Here is a 9,307-nt window from a genome sequence, read left to right as displayed (position 1 = left end):
CACACAACCACTCATGGGTTAGTGGTATATTAGGCAGGGTGTGTGGCAGTTTACTCTGTCAGTGCTCCGTTGGTCCACTCATGGGTAGCGTGATGCAGCGTGGTAGCATGACAGGGATCCCTCCTCTGGACTGTCTCAGGGAGATGAGAGCATTGAGCTCCCCCACTTATGATTTGGGGTAGGAGAATAGGTGTATTCCGACAGCATCCCGTCCACTCGATCACTCAGGAGTAGTGATGACAGAATGCACAATTATCATAGTCCTACCCACTCGGTCTCACCATCGTGTGTGAGATGGCTGACTGCGTCAGGGGTGACCATGTCATTTTTGCATCATATGCATGGATTGTGTTTATTGTTTATGCTTGTTGCATTATGTATGTTGTTGTTAGTTAGAGCCCTAGAGCCAATCATTTGATGATTGTTGTATGGACTCTTTGTATTATATTCTTGTATATAAATAAAGGCATTTATTTTTGGTTATTATACTTACTTGTATTGGTACCAAATAACTAAGTATAATAGCGTCCTTGAGTAGAAGGTTCTTACCTATATCAATCGATTGGTTGAATCGATAGTGAGATGATATAGGGAACACTACTCTTAATCATTCCTAGTCAAGTATTAGCATTCAAGGACAATGTTAATGCGACGAGACTAGCATGTAGGTCAACTCGATGACTTGATCTCACAAGTCATGGATATGGAGATATCAAGTTGACACATGGGTATGTATTGGAGAATGTATACTGAATGACCCGCCATGAGAAAGTATCATGGATCGTTATATGAGTGTCATATACTTTCTCATGTGGCTATTAGTATGACTATTAGTCCTTGGACCTGAAGTCACCATGGTTCCCTACATAAGGAGTTACATACTTTGGCTTCGTCAAACGTCACCCGTAACTGGGTGGACTATAAAGACGATTACTGGGTATGTAACAAATTATGCGGAGGGATGTGAGTGATGTAGATGAGATCTATCCCTCCTATATGACGGGAGTGACATCGATATTCTTGATAGAGTGAGACCATGAAGTGCGTGGTCATGCCCAAATGAGTCAATATGAAATATTGAGCTCATTTAATTGAGTGAGTCTACTTGGGATTCAAGATTTAGATTGATTAGAGGATGACACAGTCTATGCCTCACATTGATCAATCTATATGTCAAGGATAGAAGGACACTTGTCATATATTGTGAGGAGTCACAATTAGTAGTCACAAGGTGATGTTGGATCTCAACATTCTTGTACCTTGGGTAGTAATGATGTGTTGCTAGATACCGCTCATAACTTATGCTTCTAAATGGGTTTAGGAGCATTGCCAACGTTACAAAAACCTATAGGGTCACACACAAAGGGCAATTAGATGGAGATTATGTTCATTTGATGAACCTAAAGGATTAGGTTCATGTGATGAACCAAATTGGATTAAGAGTAATCCAAATTGAGCTAATTAAGTTGGACTCAATTCGGTTCATGTGTTAAGTGAGTCTAATTTGGACTTAGACTCATTAATTTAATTCAATGAATAGAGATTCATTAAATTAAAATTGACTTGAACCAATGGTTAAATTAGATCAACCAAGGGAGAGAAGTGGTCAACTTTGACTTGACTTGAGAGGAAGATGAAGGGTCAAGTTTGACTTGACCATTTGCCACCTCATTGGTGAGTTGGCAAAGAGTGGGCCAATGATGATGCTCCACATCATCATGGTTACTTAAGTGGGATGCCACCTCATGGGAGTTACCAAGAGTTGTGACTCTTGGCATTTCATGGAGGTTATAATCCCTCTTAATGTGGTCGGCCACATGAATTCATGGTGTAAGTTTCATTTTGTGTTGAAACTTCCATCTTCTTCCTCATTGCTCTCTTCTCTTCTCTCCCTCTCCTCCTCTTTGGCCGAGACTTCTTGGAGTGCTGGCACATTCAAGATTTCTTCTCCATCTCTTGCTTGTGTGGATACACATAGAGGAGTATCTACTTTGATACTCTCGAGATCCGGCGAACCTTGAACGAGCGGGATTAAGCGAAGGGCTTCGCATCAAGGGTAAATTCTTATCTTGTAGATCTAAAGTAGATCTAGGCTTAGAAAACTCGTACGTGAAAGTTTTACAAAAAAATTTTTTCTTCGCACGGATCCGATGGCATGGGAATTTCAGGGTTTCCGCAACGCAAAAAGCAATTTTTACGGCCCGAAAAACCCAACAGTGGTATCAGAGCCACGTGTGAATCGCATACGAGTTTTATTTTGTATTTTTATGAAAATTACAGATCTTTGAATTTCTGTAAATTTACTGTTTTTATAGTTTTTATGGGTATTTTTCTCGTAGAAGCGAAGCACAAGTGTTTAGACACTTGTAGGCTTCGACTACTGAGAAAATATTTCCGAAACAGCAAGGTTTCACCCCAAAATGTTTTGGGACAGCGGGCTAAGGCGCTGTAGGATCGCTTAGAAACACTCACGATGGTTATATCGCGGGTAGGGGTGCTGCCCCTGACCCCGCAAGGGGATTCGTTCCGCGATTGCACCCGAAAAATGCTAAACGGGACCGCCGGGAATTTTTACTCATAAAAATTATAAAAATTGTAAGAAAAATTATAAAAATTTATAGAAATTACATAATTTAGAATTATATATTATTTTGTGATGGTCATGACCCAAAAGACCCAATGAGATTGGAAATTTGTGTTGTAATTCATATTATGGCCTGCGTGCCATTTTCTGTGATGTGCGTGTTGTATATGATACGCGACCTGTGCGTCATGCCTTTCCTATTTTTATATTCCTTTTGTAAATAGTTTAGACTCGAATGTAACTCGAGTTTCACCTTTGTAATGTACAAATTGGAGCGGTGGAAGATCCACTCGAGACGGAGTTACGAGGAGGGTGCGAGCAACACGAGGTGGTCAAAGGAAGGAGCTTGAGAAGTTGTTGACCTTAGGTTGACCATCCAATCTTCTCATTGGCTTGAGAAGATAGTAGTAGGGCAATGACTAATCACAAAATATTTAATTAATTGCTTGTGTGTGTATATGTGATGCATGCTAGAATAGTAATTAATTAGCGCCTTAACGATTAGATTAGATCTAAATCACGTACATGATGCGCCCTAACGATTAGATTAGATCTAAATCGCATATATGATACACCTCGTCGATTAGATTAGATCTCAATCGCGTCAACTCGAAATGCCTACCATGCCGTGATACCCATCACTACCTCGATCGCATGTTGTTGTTGAATCTGCCAAAGCAGAGCAACGCATACTATCTTGGTAGGGTGCGGAGGGACAATCTTGGTCCCGCCTATCAACGCATGGGTGAGTACAACTCAATTAGATTGAGTAACTAGTTAACTCAATTGGATCGAGTTTAACTATAGGCATTTTCCAATTGTTGGTGAATAGGACAAAATCACGTTTATATTAACTCTTGGGCGTATTAGCCAAAGCTAACTCGAGTTTTAATATAAATGCGGATCTTGATCCTATAAACAAGAGTTGCATAGAGATGTAATTGGTAATTAGTTGCCTACCGATCATACTAAGTCTTGGGCGATTTAGCCAAAGCTAACTCAGGGCATAGTATGATGTGGATCTTGTCCCACATGAATTATAGAATTTAGTGGGAGCATCATTTAATTAAAGGCCTAATTAGATGATTAATGGAATATGATATTTATTTATTTTTCTGTATTTTTCTGTTGTAGATAACCATGACGTCAAATACGAACTCTTTCTCCTTGCGTTCCGTCCTTGAGAAGGACAAGCTCAACGGAGCTAATTTCCTGGACTGGTACAGGAATCTGAGAATCATTCTCACACAAGAATGTAAACTGTACGTTTTGGAAAAGGCCACTGCCACGCAAGCTGACCGTGATGCTTACAAGAAGCATCAAGATGACACATTAGATGTGTCATGTCTTATGCTCACGACCATGAACTCTGAGTTTCAGAAGCAACACGAGTTGATGGGCGCTTATGATATGGTTGAACATTTTCGTCAACTATATCAAGGATAAGCGAGGCACGAGAGATTCGAGATCTCTAAGGGATTGTTTCAGTTGTAAGCCCATATGTACTCAAAATGATTGGGTACATAGAAAACCTCAGAGGTTGGGATTCCCACTTGGCCAAGAGCTGGTCCTTGCCGGATAGCTATAGTCAATTCTAAATTATAATATGAATGAAATTGACAAGTCATTACTTGAGCATGTGAGCTCAACCTTAAGAAGGTTAAGCCCAACTCCATTTGATGGTGCAAAGCAAAAGGCAAGGGCAAGCTTAAAGGAGACTTCCACTTCAGGTATCTATGTTATAGAAGTCAATCTATCTATTTCTTCATCATAAGTATTAGATACCGAATGTGCTTCTCACATTTACACTAATGTGCATGCGCTGAGAAATAGCAGGGCATTGACGAAGGGCGAGGTGGACCTACGCGTAGGCAATGGAGCACGGGTTGCTGCTGTTGCTGTAGGAACTTATCATCTATCTCTGCCTTCTGGGCTTGTATTAGAATTAGATGAATGTTATTATGTGTCTTCTTTAACTAAGAACATAATTTCAGTTTCTTGTTTGGACAAGAAAGGTTTTTCATTTATAATAAAGAATAAATGTTGTTCAGTTTATTTAAATGATATGTTCTATTGTAGTGCACCTCTGATAAACAGACTCTATATTCTAGACCTTGAGAACTCTATCTATAACATAAGTACCAAGAGGTTCAAGTCAAATGACATGAACCAAACCTATCTCTGTCACTGTCGCTTAGGTCATATAAATGACAAGCGCTTATCCCAGCTCCATAAAGATGGTTTGCTGGACTCATTTGATTTTGAATCATATGAGACATGCGAGTCATGCCTTCTAGGCAAGATGACCAAGACTCCCTTTAGTGGACACAGTGAGAGAGCGACTGACTTGTTAGGTCTTATACATAGTGATGTATGTGGCTCTTTCAATGTCACTGCTAGAGGTGGTTATAGGTACTTCATTACATTTACTGATGACTTCAGTAGATATTGATGACACATAAGTCAGAATCCTTTGAAAAGTTCAAAGAATTCAAGAATGAAGTACAAAACCAACTTGACAAAAGTATTAAGATACTTCGATCAGATCGAGGTGGTGAATACCTTAGCCATGAGTTTCGTGACTATCTAGCTGAGTGTGGGATTCTATCTCAACTCACTCCTCCTGAAACACCACAGTGGAATGGTGTATCCGAAAGGAGGAATCGTACCTTATTAGATATAGTATGATCTATGATGAGTCACACAAATCTTCCTATGTATCTTTGGGGTTATACTCTAGACACAGCAGCCTTCATTCTCAACCGAGTTCCATCTAAGGCTGTAATAAAGACACCATATAGGATATGGACTGGGATAGATGCCTAGGTGTCTTTTATGAGGATTTAGGGTTGTGAGGCTTAAGTTCGACGTCAAGTCTCGGACAAATTGGGACCCAAATCTGACAAGTGCTATTTCATTGGATATCCGAAGGAAACGAAGGGATATTACTTCTACATTCTCAGTCAACAAAAAATAGTTGTGGCTAAGACTGGGGTTTTTTCTAGAAAGGGATTTTGTTTCTAGAAAAACTAGTGGGAGTACGTTCGATCTTGAAGAAGTTTAAGATATGGACCATAGCACTGAAGCCTCGATGGAAGTTGAACTGGAACCACGAAGTGTTGTGGATGATGTTGTTCCACAAGGTGTTGAGGAACCACAACCAGTTCAAGTAGACCTACCTCTTCGCAGATCTGATAGGGTACGTCGTCAGCCTAAGAGATACTTATTTCTCTTGTCTGACCATGATGGCGTTGTGCTCATTGAGGATGAGCCTACCTCCTATCAAGAAGCTGTGATGAGACTAGATTCTGAGAAATGGCTAGAGGCCATGAAATCCGAGATGGAATCCATGTACACTAACCAAGTATGGACTTTGGTTGATCCACCTGAAGGGGTCAAACCCATTGGGTGTAAGTGGGTCTTTAAGAGAAAGACTAACATGGATGGACTTATTTATAAGGGTCGCTTGGTAGCTAAAGGTTTCAAGCAAATTCATGGTATTGACTATGATGAAACCTTTTCTCCAGTAGCGATGGTTAAGTCCATTCGGATCATGCTTGCTATTACAGCGTACCATGATTATGAGATCTGGCAGATGGATGTCAAAACCACGTTTCTGAATGGAAACCTGCTCGAGGATGTGTACATGACACAACAGGATACTAGCAGAGTATGCAAGCTGCATAGGTCCATTTATGGACTAAAGCAAGCTTCTCGGAGCTAGAATCTTCGATTAGATGATGCAATCAAACAGTTTGGTTTCATCAAGAATGAAGATGAACCTTGTATCTACAAGAAGGTTGTTGGGAGCACAGTTGTCTTCCTTATATTGTATGTGGATGACATACTACTTATTGGGAAAGACATCCTTTTGCTGCAGTCTGTCAAGACTTGGCTAGGGACTTGTTTCTCAATGAAGGACTTAGGTGAAGCATCCCATATTCTTGGCATATAGATCTATAGAGATAGATCTAAGAGATTGCTTGGCCTAAGTCAGAGTACATATATTGACAAGGTACTCATTCGGTTTGCCATGCAGAACTCCAAGAAGGGATTTCTGCCGATATCACATGGTGTGAGTCTTTTAAAGACTCAAGGTCCCTCTTCTAGAGAGGAGAGAGACCGCATGGATCAGATCCCTTATGCCTCAGCCATAGGATCTATCATGTACATCATTCTATGTACTCGTCCTGATGTCTCATATGCTTTAAGCATGACGAGCAGATACCAGTCAAATCCAGGTGAAAGTCACTGGATACCGGTCAAGAATATTCTTAAGTACTTAAGAAGGACTAAAAAATATTTCTTGATATATGGAGGCGATGACGAGCTAACTGTAAAGGGTTACAGTGATGCCAGCTTCCAGACCGACCAGGATGATTGGGTTTATGTTTTGCATAAATGGTGGTGCCGTGGGTGGAAGAGTTCGCGATAATTCTACGGCTGTGTATATTGTTGCATCGAGCGTCTTTGGATCCGCAGTTCATTATCGAGCTTGTGGTTCCTATTGATCCCATAGAGCTCTATTGTGACAACAATGGAGCAATAGCACAGGCTAAGGAACCTCGCTCACACCAGCGGACCAAACACATACTACGACGCTTCCATCTCATTCGAGAGATTATCGAGAGAGGAGATGTGAAGATTTGCAGAGTACCCACAGAGGCTAACATCGCAGACCCTTGACCAAGGCTTTGGCACAGAGAAAACATGATGGTCACAATAGGTCATTAGGCCTTAGAGTCTACACTGATCGGCACTAGTGCTAGTGGGAGATTGTTAGTTAGAGCCCTAGAGCCAATCATTTGATGATTGTTGTATGGACTCGTTGTATCATATTCTTGTATATAAATAAAGACATTTGTTTTTTGTTATTATACTTATTTGTATTGGTGCCAAATAACTAAGTATAATAGCGTCCTTGAGTAGAAGGTTCTTACCTATATCAATCGATTGGTTGAATCGATAGTGAGATGATATAGGGAACACTACTCTTAATCATTCCTAGTCAAGTATTAGCATTCAAGGACAATGTTAATGCGACGAGACTAGCATGTAGGTCAACTCGATGACTTGATCTCACAAGTCATGGATATGGAGATATCAAGTTGACACATGGGTATGCATTGGAGAATGTATACTGAATGACCCGCCATGAGAAAGTATCATGGATCGTTATATGAGTGTCATATACTTTCTCATGTGGCTATTAGTATGACTATTAGTCCTTGGACCTGAAGTCACCATGGTTCCCTACATAAGGAGTTACATACTTTGGCTTCGTCAAACGTCACCCGTAACTGGGTGAACTATAAAGGCGATTACTGGGTATGTAACAAATTATGCGGAGGGATGTGAGTGATGTAGATGAGATCTATCCCTCCTATATGATGGGAGTTCCATCGATATTCTTGATAGAGTGAGACCACGAAGTGCATGACCATGCCCAAATGAGTCAATATGAGATATTGAGCTCATTTGATTGAGTGAGTCTACATGGGATTCAAGATTTAGATTGATTAGAGGATGACACGGTCTATGTCTCACATTGATCAATCTAGATGTCAAGGATAGAAGGACACTTGTCATATATTGTGAGGAGTCACAATTAGTAGTCACAAGGTGATGTTGGATCTCAACATTCTTGTAACTTGGGTAGTAATGATGTGTTGCTAGATACCGCTCATTACTTATGCTTCTAAATGGGTTTAGGAGCATTGCCAACGTTACAAGAACCTATAGGGTCACACACAAAGGGTAATTAGATGGAGATTAGGTTCATTTGATGAACCTAAAGGATTAGGTTCATGTGATGAACCAAATTGGATTAAGAGTAATCCAAATTGAGCTAATTGAGTTGGACTCAATTTGGTTCATGTGTTAAGTGAGCCTAATTTAGACTTAGACTCATTTAATTAATTTAATTCAATGAATAGAGATTCATTAAATTAAAATTGACTTGAATCAATGGTTAGATTAGATCAACCAAGGGAGAGAAGTGGTCAAGTTTGACTTGACTTGAGAGGAAGATGAAGGGTCAAGTTTGACTTGACTTGAGAGGAAGATGAAGGGTCAAGTTTGACGTGACCATTTGCCACCTCATTGGTGAGTTGGCAAAGAGTGGGTCAATGATGATGCTCCACATCATCATGGTTGCTTAAGTGGGATGTCACCTCATGGGTGTTACCAAAAGTTGTGACTCTTGGCATTCCATGGAGGTTATAATCCCTCTTAATGTGGCTGGCCACATGAATTCATGGTGTAAGTTTCATTTTGTGTTGAAACCTCCATCTTCTTCCTCATTGCTCTCTTCTCTTCTCTCCCTCTCCTCCTCTTTGGCCGAGACTTCTTGGAGTGCTAGCACACTCAAGATTTCTTCTCCATCTCTTGCTTGTGTGGATACACATAGAGGAGTATCTACTTTGATACTCTCAAGATCCGGCGAACCTTGGACGAGCGGGATTAAGCGAAGGGCTTCGCATCAAGAGTAAATTCTTATCTTGTAGATCTAAAGTAGATCTAGGCTTAGAAAACTCGTACGTGAAAGTTTTATGAAATTTTTATTTCTTCGCACGGATCCGATGGCATGGGAATTTCGGGGTTTCTGCAACGCAAAAAGTGATTTTTACTGCTCGAAAATCCCAACAATTGTGTTTTGATGGTTGCATATGATTGATATGTATACAGGATACATGATATATTTGGTTTGATGACCCTACATCT

Source organism: Zingiber officinale, chromosome 1B (genome assembly GCF_018446385.1).
Source record: "Zingiber officinale cultivar Zhangliang chromosome 1B, Zo_v1.1, whole genome shotgun sequence".
NCBI classification, from domain to species: domain Eukaryota; kingdom Viridiplantae; phylum Streptophyta; class Magnoliopsida; order Zingiberales; family Zingiberaceae; genus Zingiber; species Zingiber officinale.
The sequence above is the reverse complement of the archived record's forward strand: the minus strand, read 5'-3'. Positions refer to the sequence as shown.